A 15,263-nucleotide genomic window follows, 5' to 3' on the forward strand; every position below is an offset into this window, starting at 1 on the left:
AAAAAAGCCCAACAATGCATCTCCAACTGATATATCATTTTCTATGTTTTACAACTCAATACAAAATTAGTCTAAGTTTAAAAAATAAATATGAAAGAATGGGATTTCACATGGTACATGCTTAACCATTTACATACTTAACTCTTAAAGAATATTTACACTTCACTCTTAACGACAACAAGTTTATTCTTAAAGAATTTACTAGGCTTAATTGACTATTTTTTTTTAAAACTATCCATGTGTTAAGCAAATGCATAGGAAAATAAAATCCACAACAACGCATCACCAACAAATATATCACATCGATTGCATGTTTTCCAATTTGATACAAACTTACTAAAAGTTTAAACAATATTATTAAAGAATGAAATTTTACATGCTATTTGTTTTAAAGAATATATTTAACTAATTCTTCTAGAATATGTTAGAATGATTGTTCTTAACCACTAACAACTACATTCTTAAAAAATACGTCAAATTCAATTGCATTTTTCAGTTTTATTCTTAATGAATACTACATTCTTAAAGAATATATCAAATTCGATTACATTTTTCAGTTTTATTCTTAGTGAATACGTACATTCAAATTCTCTAAAATTTAGGTTTTAAAAATCATGATTATGAAAGAATGGGATCCTATGGTTCAATTTTATTCAACACAATTAACATTCAATCTACAATAATGAAAACCCTAATCAATTACATGAGTCATAAGGTTTCATTATTTAAGAATAACAGAAAATAAACCTTGAGGGGCAACAAAGAAGTCATCATAGACCAGTGTTATTGTCGAAGCTGCAATTTTCTTCAACTTCGATTTAATGTTCTCTCGTAACCTAGAACTCGATCTCTGGCCCTTCATTCTTTTTTATACACCAATGATTTCTTAATTTTAGTCATCATAACTATGCACCAGTTTTGGAGTGTAAGAACTGATTGGCAAAGCCTCAACTTATAATGCTTGACAATTCTAAGCAATTGTTGTGGAAGTATGTTGGATTATGATATTTTAGTTCTAATAATATGTATTGAGCAAAGATAATCACGTATCCCTATTCCCTAATTAGTCTCGAATCACCTCTTCCTTAATTAAATAAAGGGAGAATCTCAAAAATGTCGACAGTTTTATTCTTAAAACGATTAAAGATTTTCTAAAATATTACAATAATGTCATTACCATTTCATAAACTACTTTGGATGTTATATACATAAAATTTTGGTTTATGATTTTTACAGAACTTGAATTTTATAGGTAATAGACATGTATCATAGGAGAATTGAAAACACTTATGCTTGTTCAAAATTGATTCATGATGGTTCATGAGTAGAAATCGGTAACAGTTGCTCTTTGATTTTGAGAAAAAGACTTAGGAGAGTAATGAACTTTTCATTTTGTTCACATTTAGGAAATTTTTTTATACATGACTGACCATCAAACTTGTTAAATATATTCAAATGTTACCATTGTCACCTAGAATAGTTTGTGACATGGTAACATGTAAACACATTTAACAAGTTCGGTGATCATTCGTGTACAATGTTCAACAAAAAATGAAAAATGCATTACTCTCCCAAGTTATTTTAAATAATTTGGTGGAACTAGTTACTAGATGAAAGCCGAAAACTATAATTTGTCAGCTTACTACTTGTTATTTATATGGCAATGTTCAACAAAAAATAGTTTTATGTTTGTGAAAGTAAAAAAGCACATAAAATATAAAACATAAAAGATAAAATATCATAAAATCTATAAAATGGTAATTAAGGTAGTGTTTGTACTAGAAGTTTTTTTGTTAATTTAAAAGTTTTGAGCTTATATCTCTAAATGATCTTCTTTTAATTTGAATGTTGTTTCTTAAAAGCTCTTATAACCTTGTTACTAAACATAATATGATTTTATTTTTCTACATAAATAACCCATTATTTCTTTCCCAACTCGTTCCCCCTTCTTTTCCCTAGATCAGCTGTAACGTCCCAAAAATACTAATAAAAATTTTGATTTTAAAAATCATCAAACCATATATCATGAGTTTCAAAACCAATTATAGTACAATGTATTAAAATCATCATAGTAAATTAATCATCGATACAGATCATAAGGGGATTTTGTGCAATCAAGTTGGATCATTTCCTTTGAACTGAAAGTACCTGAAAATGTTTAAAACACAAAATGATAATCATAAATATTATTCAGTTCCCCAAAATACCACATACCAAACATAATGTTGGGCCCCAACCACTGTAACAGGATCCGCCTACATAACGGGTCATACCCATTATATGTACGGGCCCCGCCCAACATATAAATAGGTCCCACCCAACATACAAATGCATGAGTCACAAAGACAGCTAGCATCCCACACAATATAGTAAGAAGACTCACCTGACTCACGAAATCGGATAACCACAACTAAATGTCGCGAGGCTGGTGCTACAACACACCTAATCATCAAACAAGGTCAAAATTTAGTCTATACCCAAAGGTCAACCCTACGTCAAAAGTCAACGGTCAAAGTCAATATCAGTTAACCTCCACGTCGTGGCTAACAAGTCCAAACCCGATCAGAATCCCACCCAAGTAAAAAAATAGCTTCAACAAGCCTCGACGTCATGGCCCTTGCTTGTCCACATTGTGGGTACTAAATGCCAAAACAGTCAGCTTCTTCCCCAGTCGCCATGTCGTGGCAGCCTAATGGCCACGTCGTGGAAACTAGTCTAAACAACTTAATCAAGCTGAGCTGTTTTCTTCCTATTCTAAGGGCTCCAAAGCCTAGGATCTGGTCCTTCCCCAGGTCATGATGAGTAAAGTTTAAAACTTTATTCATTAAGACATCCTAAAGAGTCAAGATCTCAAACCCTAAGTCGTTAATGCAAAGCTAAAGCATGCACTCACCCATTAAGCACTTAATCAACCAAAGTTACTTCTCTCAAGTTCCAAAAGAATTCCAGTGGACCATAAAAATCATGGCTTTATAGACATGAATGTCCATTGCATGTCCTTCCCAAATTAGGTCATATGCATGAGAAAATAAACCCAACCTTGTGTATGAATCAAAATAGGACAAGAAACTTCAGATATGAACCATACAACCTCAAAGGGACCATGAGGATCCATAAAATATCCAAATTTATGGAATTCATCCTTCTAAACTTTCACAATATGAAGATCAAAGGACAAAAGGCTTAGATCTAAGAGAAAGCAACATAAAACGAGGATCTTCGACACTTAAAAAGGTCCATAGAATGCACAAGAGAAGAATGATGAGACTTGCTTGTTGGATCAACACACTAGAACACTTTCTTTTTCTTCTTCTTCTTCTTAAAGCCACCAAAAGCACCAAAATGAGCTAAAATCACCAAGAGAGGTTAGGGTTAGGGTTTCCCGGGTTTTGGGATGTAGCGGCTGCCACGTTGTGGCCATTCTTTGTCATGCCTAGGGGACCACTAAAAAACGTGTTCCAGAATAACCTTGCCACGTGATGGGCTTCCATGCACCTCATCGTGGCATGGAGTTTTTCCCAAAAGTTCCGTCTTTGCTTCCGTTAAGTTTCAAGCTACACGAATTTAAAAAATGGGTGTTACAACCTTCACCACCACAACCCATATCATCCCACCTAATTCATATTCTCCAAGTTGTAGCCCCATACCCATGTCCCTTCACTAAAAACCCAATATAAGACAATGTCTTGACATATCCAAATGCAATCAAGGCTAAAAAAATTATTATTATGTCCATAGAAACTTCATTTTCAAGCTGTAGTCCCAATTGGAACATCTTAATATCTAGGTATTTCATTTTTACCTTTGTTTTGAGTATGGTTTGCAAATTTAGTCCTAAGGGGCATTTTTGTAATTTGGGGAAAGGCTTGCATACACTGGGCGTTTCATATGATGGGTGTACGTGGCCAGGGTGAAAACCCTAAATTTTATGGTTTGGACCCTATTTAAGCATCAATATAGCCCCTACCCTTCCTTAACTCCAACCTCCATCCTATCTCGAAACCCTAAAATTTGTGAGTGTGTTTTAAAGCCTGGAGAGTCATTTTGGTGCCATTTTGTTGCTCTTGGTGGTGAAGAATGTTAAGGGTTTTGAGCATTCTAACACTCCTATGGTGTACATGCAACCCTAGAAACCTTGGATCTATGTTTTCTCTATTATACATGCAAATTTGATTTTTCCAAGGTTCTCAACCTAATTAGCATGTTATGGGGTACTCAAAATATAAAACATAGTAGAATAACATACCTTTTCTTGTGGTTGATTGCTTGGAGTCTTGAGAACCTAGCACCAATAATGTGGATGCCTCAAGTGGAATCACAATTACCAAAACACCTTGGAAAACTTTGAGAGAATAGCATGCATTTAGTACAAATCGACCCACCTTGTTCACACACACACTAGTTTCATTTCATGTGCCAAAGAACTCTTTATATAGTATGGTGGATTAGGGTTACATCCATGTAAACACTAATACCCATGACCTTTCATTTCCATAAGATCCATGGGTTAAAAACTCCATGGACTATCCATGCAAGCTTAGTCCAACCTAAATGAACTTGGCCCATTATATATATATATATATATATATATATATATATATATATATATATATATATAAGAGTCGATATTTAATTAGTTTCTTTTGATCACTAAATTAATTCCAAATTAATTCTTGATCAATACTAATTAAATAATATGATTTCATATTAATATATTATAACTTATAATATATTAATAAATCATAAATATACTATTCTCAAAAGATTATCCATACAAACTGTTTCGGTGAAGTGCAACCCAAATGGACCATGCCGGGTCGGGTCATGTACATATCAAATATAGTTACACACTTAGACACATTATCCAACAGTCTACCACTTGGATAAGCCTGATGACTATAGTTGCAAGTATGACTTCAGGAACTGACCAGCAATCATAGCTCTTAAAACTCTGTTGAACTATGAAGTGCCATTTTAGATAGCTGATCATATAATTCTCTGTTCTAGATATCAGCCGGACAAATACATGGAACAATGTCATACTTATTGTCCAACAGTTTGTTTACCGATTTCCGATTTGTTTGACATAGAACTAAACTGAACACATCAAGTTACTGATGCATATGCTTGTTCTACTACTTGTTGAATCATACACAAAGGCACATTTTATAACATCAAGTTACTGATGCATTTTCGTACAATCAATGCACAACCAACTCATAGGCAAAAACTCATATCTCTAGGTTTGAAGACTTATAAGATATTACCGTCTCACGATCACTCGAGATAAATTCCATAAAGTGATACAAGTGAGCGTGGGTTTAATCTAATACTCAGAACTTATGAGCACTCATGAATGTTGTAGCAACTTTTTCTATGTCTAACACCTTAGACATCTACAAGCCCAATTCATGACAGTCTTGATTCATACATACTTCCAACATATGACTGATTGTGGAGAGTTTGAATAAAGTAATTATTCTGGAAGTTAAAAAATTACAAAGTTGAAAAAATAGTAACCGGTTCACACAAGATAGCAACACCTTCCTTATAAATAAACAATAAATTTTATTCAATCATCAAATGTCAATTACATTTTACAAGTTTTAGAAATAGCTATCTAATCTGTAAAACTAATATCGTCCTTCAGCCCGATGCGCCTCACATGCTGCAAATGCCTAACCCCGGTAAGTCCCATCGTGAGGGGATCTGTTGGGTTCTCTTCTGACGATACCCTCTATTCCATGAGGAGTCCTTCTTCTGTCTTGTGTCTTATGAAGTGATATTTTCTGCCAATGTGTCTGGATCTGCCATGATCTATTGGCTCCTTGGCTAAGGCAACTATATTATTGCTATCACGTAAAATCTCCATAGGCTATTTTATAGCTGGTACAACTCCAAGGTCTCCGATGAAGTTCCTCATTCACTCGCTGCTATGTACTCTGATTCACACGTCGAATCGACTACTGTCTCCTACTTGGAGATTTTCCAAGTAATCGCTCCTCCATTCATGGTAAATACCCAGCCCGACTGAGAGCGGAAATTATCCATATCAGTCTGAAAGCTAGCATCACTATACCCCACTACTCTTAATTCATCACTCCCACCAAGGGTAAGGAACCAGTCCTTAGTCCTCTGCAGGTACTTGAGAATGTTCTTCACCGGAGTCCAGTGAGCCTTGCCAGGATTCCCCTGATATCTGCTTACCATGCTTAAAGCAAAGCCCACATCAGGGCGGGTATAAGTCATATCATACATGATCTAGCCAATAACGGAAGCATATGGTAATCAACTCATCTCAGCTATCTCATCCTCTGTACTCGGACTCTAAGCCTTGCTCAGTTTGCCATTGCTTTGGATCGGTAAATCACCTTTCTTGGAATTCTACATGTTGAACCTTTTCAACACCTTGTCCAAGTAGGTGGCTTGACTAAGTCCAATTAGTCTTTTACTCCTTTCACTTAATATCCTGATCCCTAGGATATAGGCAGCTTCTCCAAGGTCCTTCATAGCGAAACACTTCCCAAGCCAAGACTTAATCTCCTGCAAGGTTGGCATGTCATTTCCTGTGAGTAGTATGTCATCCACATACAATACCAAAAAGCTAACTATGCTCCCACTAGCTCTAACATATACACATGACTCATCTTCGCTTCTCGAAAAACCAAACTCTTTGACTTTCTCATCAAAACAAAGATTCAAGTTGCGAGATGCTTGTTTCAATCCATAAATGGATTTCTCAAGCTTGCACACTCTATCAGGGTACTCTGCATTGACAAAACCCTCTTGCTGACTCATGTAAACATCCTCAGCCAACTTCCCATTAAGGAAAGCGATTTTGACATCCATTTGCCATATTTCATAGTCATGAAATGCAGAAATGGCTAGCATAACCCTAATAGACTTATTTTTCGCTACTGGTGAGAAGGTTTCATCATAGTCAACTCCCTGAGTTTGGGTGAAGCCCTTTGCAACCAGTCGCGCCTTATAAGTGTGCACTTTCCCATCCATGTTGGTCTTCTTCTTGAAGATCCATTTTCACCCGACTGTCTTACGACTCGGTACATTGTCAACCAAGTTCCAAACTTGATTGTCATGCATGGACTGTATCTCATTGTCCATAGCCTTTTTCCATTTAGCAGACTCAGGGCCTGCCATGGCTTCCCTATAGCTGTTAGGTTCATCCAAATTTACCAGTGTACTATTACTGATAAATGTATCACCTTCCGCAGTAATATGGAAACCATAGTAATGCTCAGGTGGATTCCTAACTCTAGTGGAATGCCTCAGAGGTACAGACTCGTCTGTTGGTTCAACAAGAGTTTCCTCCTCAGGTTGATTGCTAGGGTTTGAGGTTCCTTCACAAGTTGACACTTCAAGCTTTTCAAGGTTGATTTTCCTCCCACTGTTTCCTTGGCTTATAAATTCTTTCTCGCGAAAGACTCCTCTCCTTGCCACAAAGACCACATTATCATTGGGTTTGTAGAAGAGGTAACCGAAGGTTTTCGGTGGGTAGCTGATGAAAATACACCGCTCACTTCGAGGTTCGAGTTTGTCGTGAGTCTCACGCCTCACAAAAGCCTCGCAACCCCAAATCTTGATGTGTTCTAAGTTGGGAACTTTCCCAGTCCACATCTCGTGAGGTGTTTTGGCAACCTTCTTGGTATGGACTAGATTAAGGATTTGGATGACAGTCTCCAAGGCATACCTCCAGAATGAGATTGGTAACAAAGCTCGACTCATTTTGTTAGCTTTCAACACTGTTTGGGGTCTATTGGAGGGTTCTAAACATAATACAAATAAGGTAGGAACGTAGAAATAGGATAACACAATTCATATCAAGAAAAATTGGCCAAGCACTCCAAAACATGGAGTGTGCGGCCGCATACTTGAGTGTACGGTCACACACAGGTGTGTGCGGCCGCACACCCGTTTTCAGCCACACACTCACCTCTATATATAGGGAAGGACCCCCCCCCCCTTCATTCATTCTTTCCTTCTTTCGCCACACTCTACTTCTCTCTCTACTTTCTCTTTATAAAAATCTCGTTCAAAGAACACTCTAAGGGCCTCAAGAACGTGAATCACCCCATCAATCAGCTTGTTACTAGTAAAACATCTGAATCTAAGCTTAAAACTCGTAGTGTTCTTCATCCTTTGAAGGAGTGCGGCCGCACACCTTCATATGGTGGCTGCACAGCTTTATATGACGTAAGAACACCTCAAAAATCAACATTTTGGGCACAAATTACGAGTGTATGGCCGCACACTCCGGTGTACGGCCGCACACACCCACTGCACGGCCGCACACTCATGTGTGCAACCGCACACACACATTTGTTGTGCATTTTGACCATGCATTCCCTTGTGTAGTCGTATACCACTCATGTACAATCTTATATGATTGTAACACTTCATAATAAGTGTTTACTAGTCCCTAAAGTGGTCCCAATACAATAAATAGCTATTCCAAACACTAATTTCACACATATATGTCATTATATGGTTAATAGGATCCGTTTGTGCTCAAGTCCACAATTGGCGCTCAACCTCCTAAACTGATCCTACCGTCGCATCACTCACTACAGGTGAGTTCATACCCCTTAATCAACCTTTTAAATGTTTTTATACGCTTTATGGGGGGGGGGGATACAAGTTGAACCAAACAAGTTATAGTTCTAATCATATGTGATTTATAACTTGTTATCAAAAGGATTTTCTATATTTTCAAATTACCTTGCCAGTAAATTTGTTTTAAATGTTTATCAAACTCATTTTCATGTTCAATTGTTCTAAAAATAATTTTTTTAAACTTATTTTAAATCCCAAATCGTATCTACACCAATATATTTATATAAGTAAGGATTGAAGGACTTAGAACTGATAGCTCGCTTTATTTCCTGTTCTTGTTTGATTGTGGACTTGGGGTACTCTGTTATCTGTCCGACTGTCATTGAATTCTTAGTTATATACCATATATATTTGTGTTGGATATAAGAGTCTTCAAATTCAGTTCAACACCTTTGTGTATCATACCCATTCAACCAACCTCTCTATTTAACTATAATAGGTATAGTTAAGAATCACCACTCGTAACTATTGTTACTATGATACTCACTAAGATCAGTACAGTTATGAGTCTATACATGCTAAATATTATAAAAAGGGAACACTATACACTATACAAAGAGAATACCATATACTATACAAGAGAACACTTGATACACTATACCAAAAAGTACATTATACACTAATACCAGAGAATATACTAAAACAGAATGTGACAAACTATTTCACGATACGACACTTCACTATGCTATCACCGTGTAACCAGAGTCTCTTGGAGGGAGAGCGGGCATTTTGTGTATAGATCTATACGGGACAGACACTCCCACATCCTGACTGCTAGCTACAGTCCGAGTCGTCTATGCCTAGGGGTGACAAATGTCACCATACTACGTGTGACCTGGAGGGTCATCAGTTATTCGATCGTCAATCAGCATGGTTACATACGAGTTCACATTCAAACCTTTAATTAACACATTAAGAATTAAAGGCGAAACAGACTCCCCAAGGTGTATTATACATTTAATACTACTTGGAGCTTGAAATTTATTACATTCAGCCGGTAGTGACACTGCTGGGGTAAATCATTATTTTTCCCAATTACTTTACATGAATGAAGTCTAAAACTATATTTTCATACGGATAGTTTCATTGGGAAAACTTTTACATTTTGTCACACCCCAAAACCGAGAACGGCGGAAACGTTCTAGGGTGGATGATGTCATGTCAAGTATCACAACATATGCAGTATAGTAGTCAAAGTAGAACAACCATTGCATTAATAGTAATAATTTTACACAGGTTACATTTCATAGCAACATCAAAGTAATACAAGGAATAATATAGATGCAACTTGGTACTAGGCTGACTTCACAAAAGCTCTCGGGATGTACCTGTCTATCGATGACCTGAGAATACAAGTTATTTTGAAAGCGAGTATCAGCATTTTTATAATGCTGGTGAGTTCATAAGTATTTAGTGTCATTTATATAAATACACATTTTTATTCAAAATAACTTTATGAAAGATAGTAGTCTAGAATCTACGGTGTGTTAGCGTTCTTCCCAGAAAATCCTATATTTTCTAAATAAAAGCAGTTTTCTACTAAGACTCGACAGATTTATGTTATAAGGAGTAATTTTCCCAAAATACTATCATTACCAAAATACAGTTTGGACTTTTATAGGAATTATGAGAAAATCAAAAGTAAAAATACTAGGGAAAATAACATATACCTCAGCAGTAATACTGCTGACTAAAGCAAAAGAATACATAGAATCCAGGAGAGTACCGAATGAATGATACGCCTGGCTTAGTCTAAGACAAAAAGCACAGACTCCAGACAATATCGGATGAACGATACAGCTAGCAAAGTCTAAAACAAAAGGTGAATGTGAACTCATATGTAACCATGCTGATTGACGATAGAGTATCCGATGACCCTCCAGGTCATGCGTAGAGGTAGTGACATTATGTCACCCATGGGCCTTACCGGTGCTGACTGTAGCTAGCAGTCAGGTCCTGTATAGATCTATACACATGATGTTCGCTCTCCTTCCCGAAGACTCTGGTTACACGGCGATGGTGCTATGAAGCGTCGTAGAGGGAAATAGTGTGACACATTCTATCTAAAGTATTATGATATTAGTATAGATTCAAGAATGAAATGACTCCTGAGTGATTCTTCATACTAGAGAGAGAGTAAATAGAATCTCCTAGATATTCCTATAATAGTTACTAGGGTTCTAGAAACATGAATAAATGAAGGATGCCTTTACTACCCAAAGGCGATGAACTGGCTGAGAGAGCTTTTATGTCCATATTTGTATACATGATATATAACTAATATTTAAAAAACCTTCGGACGGATAACCGATACCCCGAAGCCACATCCAAACAAGGAAAAGGAATCAAAGCGAGTTAGCCTTCCTAAGTCCTTTAAACATTACTTATATAACTATAAACAAACGGGCATGTATTTAACAAAATAAAAGCATAACAGAAACTTGGGTAAAACTTTTAGAAAAATTTATAAACAAGAATTTATGACTCAATATCAGTTTATAAAACAAGCTTTTGAAAACGATTTGATACAACAGTTTAAGTGAAGAAAACCTTTAAAAAACCCTTAACAAGAACTTACGACTTGATGTCTCTTTAGTAAACAAGCTTTGAAAAACTTCGGATAACCTTTAATAATCTAAAAGGGATATTCATACTTTAACAAGATTCGAAAACATGATTTGGAAATCTTAAGCTGGATAAAGCAGTTTAACATGCAAAAATCTATTTTGCTATACAGTTATTAATCACATGTGATTTGTCTAATAACTGTATAGTTCAACTTGTATCCCCCCCCATAAAACAGTTAAAATCATTTAAAAGGTTGATTTAGGGGTATGAACTCACCTGTAGCGAGTGGATCGGATGGAAGTGTTGGTTGAGTGCTTGGTGTCATGTGAAGACTTGAACACACTTAATCACCTAGTAACATATGAAGACATATGTTTACATATAATTAGTGATTATAACACTAATTAAACACGTATAAACATCCTAATGTGTGGAAAAACACTTTGGTCAAGTGCTAGGAGGCTATTGGGTTGCAATAAGGGAGTGTATGGCCTAGTTAGGGAGTTTACTCTTCAAGAGTAAACTCTTAGAGGAGATTTCGGCCCAATGACCATATCCCCATGAGTTTACGGCCGAAAACTCATGGGTGGAGTGTTTTTGGTTGCTCAAGGGTCTTATATTGCACAAGGGAAGGTTCTAGGGTTGATTCAAGGGCATAGGAAGTGACTAAGTCTTCAAATGGACCATTTATGGGAGTTCACGACTGTAAACATAGAGTTTACGGCCATAAACTCTTACTTGGCCCTTTCTTGCATGATTTAGGGTCTCAAATGAAAGAATACAAGGTTCTATGCATTAATCCAGGCCATAGGGGGAAGTTAGGGCACCATTTGACCTCCTTAAGGGAGTTTACGGCCAAGGGACCAATCCTTGGGGGGTTTACGACCGTAATCTATTAAGGTCATGGTTTCTTTGATGTTTAAGGTCCCTACTTCAATGGTGGTTGATTCTAGACAATAACCCAAGCCATAGGAGGTGTTTAAGGGGCAAATTTAACACCTTAAATGGTGTTTACGGCCTATGAAGAGGGGTTTACGGTCCAAGAATGTTATTGGGCTGTAAACTCATGTTTACTCCCCAAATGAAATGATTTTGGTGTTCTAAGCTCATACATGCAAGTCCCTAAGTCATAGCTAAGCACTAGAAGTGATTTGGAAGGGTTTTGGGGCTTCAAAACCCCATTTATGAGTGTTTGCGGTTTCGGGTTGTTCTATGGCCGTAAACACATAACTTTCAGGCTTTTAGATGATTTAAACACGAATTTGCATGTATAACAAGCTAAACAACAAGCTAGGATAGATTACTTATGATTATGGAGCTCAAAGGGGCGTTTTTGGATCAAAATCGGCTTTGTAGAGAGAGAGAGAGAGAGAGAGAGAGAGAGAGAGAGAGTGGAAAGAGTATGAATGAGGTTCACTAACCCTTATATAGGGTGAGTTTACTGCCTCGGAGTTTACCGCCCAAGAACTCTATCTTATGAGGTTTATGACATGATTTTTGGTGTTAGGGATTTAGTGGTTATTTTCTAAGACTTGATCGATAAGTGTGAAAAGCTCGAAATACTAAAACGGATTTTTAAATTTGTTAAAGGATGGAGGAAATGGATTTGACTTCCAAATGAAGTGTTTGATTGTAGAAATTATATATATGAAATATTCGGGTTGTCACACATTTTCAAAGGATCAAACATACAGATAACCGGGTCCGGGTAAAAGACTACTTTTACTGGAAAATATAGGATTTTCTAGGGATCATACTATTTTCAAACATTAATGACAGCTATTATAATACACGATTGAAAACACTTTTATACAAGCAATGACACTAAATACTTATGAACTCACTAACTTTATGTTGATACTTGTTTTCAAAATAACTTGTATTCTCAGGTCATCAGTAGGCAGGTACAGATGCAGCTTTTGAGAAGATGGAGTATATACAAGACTCATCTTTTATTTTGATTATACTTTTGGTGTTTATCAACTTGTACAGAACACGCTTGTATTACAATTATTATACGAATGCAATGGATGTTGTTGCTTGTCTTTACTATTATGCTTTGTTATGATACTGTACATGACGCCCTCCACCCCAGAACGTATTCCGCCGTTCTTGGTTTTAGGGTGTGACAGATTGGTATCAGAGCATTGTTTATAGTGAATCAAGTATATCAATCCATAAAAGATATACGAAGTATAAACACTTCGGGATTTAAAACACTCTGACCAAAAATATATACTTTTAAGTAATAAAATATTTAACTAAGTATATATAAACATCCACTCAATACACAGGGTCAGTATCATACTAGAACATAACACAAGTATTAAGATTGTTGAACAGCACAATTAGGCTTAGAGACATATAGTCAAATCTGGGTGGATGTAGCCTAATCAACTACATCTTCCTAGGAGTGACTAGCATGTGCCTAAGGATGGTTGTTGCAACAAGTCTAAAAACTTACCGACACTACTACAAGAACATTGGAACAAGAATACTATAGGAGTATTCTATGAGAACTAAAAAGGTCGTTATTAGTAGGGCAATGGTTGTTAAGTGGATACTTTACGGTTACATGTGACTAAGGCGTTATAGACTTAGAATTAGTGATCTTTGCTTTACTTCCTATTACTTGTTTGGTTGTGGATTTAGAGTTAGGGTCACGTATTCGAAGGTCTATCTTGTTTCAGTCGCATGTAATTAGTATGCACTAAGCAATTATTGGTCTGACGAATAACGATCCTCTTATAAGTATCTTAGATTAGTGCGCCTATTAGCTATCCTTCCCCTTTTCTCGCATAGATATCATGGCTGGATTTCATCATGGTGACCCGTACTTCCCAAATCCCGGCAATGCGGGATGGCTTGAAGAAGAGCCCGATGAGGAACATCAAATCCCTTTGGATGACCACCAAGCAAAAGGCTTCTCGGATGGGTCTAAATCCGAACCTGAAGTCAACAACCTACCACCAGTGGCTCCAAACCCCAACCCCCGTTCGCCATTTCAAGGTCCCACTCCTATGTGGGCAACCACCTTGAATCGTTGGAGCGATGAACAGGGTCAACCTTTACCTTTCAACGGAGACCGAAGCTTTTACAACATAAGTGAGGGAGGTTCATCTGACTGAGTCTTGCCCATCATGGTCCGTAGGATTGCTAGAAACGTCAAACAAAGTCATGCAACCATCGGCAGAGTTGTGGAAATTGATGCCAACTCCAACCTTAACACTGTCCGTATCCGCCAACTGGAAGAAGCTATGGATGGGACTAGGAGGACCAATGAGGCTCTGCAGTAACAGCTAGCTACATCCCGAGCTGAAGTCATAGAACTCCGGGTGCGTCAGAGGGCGCATGTGCGCCAACTGGCTGATCTTAGGGTTCGCCCAAGGAATACCCGTCGCCAATAGAAGATGTCAACTCATCTTTCTCTTTTGATTAAGGAATAGCCTTTTCTTTACTATGCTCGGTAGAGAACTTGTCTATAAACATTCCTAACCTTGAAAGTACTCTAACTAGACTTCTAAGCTATCAACATTTTCCTTATGGTTTGATGTAAGACCTATCGTTAGGTCGTTTTTCCCGAACTTATTTACATCAGTAATACCAGTAATATTGGCAGTTATCTAACCTGTGGAAAAGTCTATACTCTTGTGTTTCCTTACTCTGTGTTATGACTCTATCTGATAGTTGGACTATGGCGATTTAGTCCATGAAACACCCTCATCACACTCGCAATTGATTCTTACTATCATCAACATTTTCATAAACTTTCAGTAAAAGATGCCACCTCGCAAGCGTCCGAACAGGGGCAGACCTGCAACTCAAACTCCACCTCCACCACCTCCTCCTCCACAGTTCGATCCGATGATGTTTTAGACAGCTGTAACCGCAGTTGTGACTGCAGCTATCGCCTAAATGAATTCTGGCGATGCAAGTGGAGCCGGAATGGGCACCAACTCTAGATATGGTGAAATCCACTTCCGTACACAGGGGTGTACATATAAGGATTTCATGAGCTGCAAACCCACATTCTTCAATGGAACCGGAGGGATCATTTCATTGTC

This window comes from Lactuca serriola, chromosome 1, assembly GCF_051521515.1.
Source record: "Lactuca serriola cultivar US96UC23 chromosome 1, Lser_US96UC23_V15, whole genome shotgun sequence".
Classification (NCBI taxonomy): Eukaryota; Viridiplantae; Streptophyta; class Magnoliopsida; order Asterales; family Asteraceae; genus Lactuca; species Lactuca serriola.